The 1,397-nt window shown below is 30.2% G+C and overlaps 1 protein-coding gene across 1 annotated transcript in view; it reads left to right on the plus strand.

Moving 5' to 3' along the window:
• The window catches only part of LOC117180359, a 16,585-nt gene that overhangs the window by 1,900 nt on the left and 13,288 nt on the right, over positions 1-1,397 (plus strand). The gene's annotated exons all lie outside the window — the stretch shown is intronic.

The following is a 1,397-nucleotide window of genomic DNA, read 5'->3' on the forward strand; positions in this document are numbered from 1 at the left end:
AGTGGACTATTGCTTCCAGTACGCTTGTCCTTGTGGAAACGCGGAAAAATTTCCGAAAATCACCAACTTTGGAAATTCACTGCGCAAAAAATATGGCTTTATCCGGCTCGACCAGCCGCACAACTTTTATGAAGAATTTTTTAAAATCAAATTGATAGTTTTTGTACTGAAAATTAAAAACCGGAAGTTTTCATTGTACCGAAATCAATTACTTTTTATCCTAAACTCGCGAAAACTCGGCTTCTGTTCGAGGAAATGATCTCGTTTTTTTTTCTCCAAAAAGGAAAACCGCCCCTGATGCCAATTATGTTTTGAAAGTAGATTTATTTTTATATTTGCAATATAAAAATTATTGCAAATCATTATTGTCAGGAATCGTTTCCTCAGACTTTGATGGACAAAAGTCTCCAGGGAAGTTTCGCGGACAGACAACTTCCAGTGGCAAACTTGTTCCTTGATGTTTAAGAAAAACTTTGACCAAATTTGAGCTAAATCGTTCTTTTTGTTTAAGAGATGTAAACGATTTTTTATTGCCGCGCGCGCACTTGACTCGAGTCGACCAACGCCCTCTTACCGATCACAGTCATCTAGAATAGGAATTTACTTTTCATAACCGCCCACAGGTCGTATTTTTAAACCGAATCAAAAGTTTTTTTTTTTAGAAATGTTCAGCATTCAATTTTTAAGAGAATTTTGTTTTGAGATTTTTAATTCTTTATCACTGAGCAAGAATATATGAATAAATAAAAGTTAAAAAATTGGCCATTTCAGCTTTGTTAATTTTTATCTCAAGAAAAAATACAGAAAAAGTTGTCATTTAAAGTTATAAAACTAAACCGAAAATTAAAACACTTAAAAGGAAACTATTTAAAATTTTTTAATTATTAATTCACACTATCGTAATCAACGTTCCTAATTGATAAATGAATCAACAAATTTGTGAATTTTCGAAATTATATTACTTTTGACAATTTTATAATAAACACTTTTTTTATTAGAAGTTAAATTATTTTAATATTGATACAATACAATCTAATTTTTTTAAATATTTTTTTATAGATCCAAATCTTTTTAAACCTTTTAAAATAGTATCTTGCAATGATTTTTTCAAAACAAAACAAAAAAAAATTAATTTTGCCACGGTGGTTTTAAATATCTTTTCCGGTGGCACCTACCCCACTGGGAAAACTTGCTTTATAACAAGTAAAATTAACACTATATTTAACTCGGAAAAAAGTGTATAAAGGTGTTCACATTGACGATTTTATGATTTTGAAAAACTCAGGATGGTTTTCAATACGAAACCATTCAGAAGCATACAAATTTATGTCATTAATTTTTACATTCTTATCAGAGATGGTATTAGATTTACGAAAAAATTGCCCTCCCCCCCCCCG

The sequence above is a fragment of the Belonocnema kinseyi genome, chromosome 1 (assembly GCF_010883055.1).
Source record: "Belonocnema kinseyi isolate 2016_QV_RU_SX_M_011 chromosome 1, B_treatae_v1, whole genome shotgun sequence".
Classification (NCBI taxonomy): domain Eukaryota; kingdom Metazoa; phylum Arthropoda; class Insecta; order Hymenoptera; family Cynipidae; genus Belonocnema; species Belonocnema kinseyi.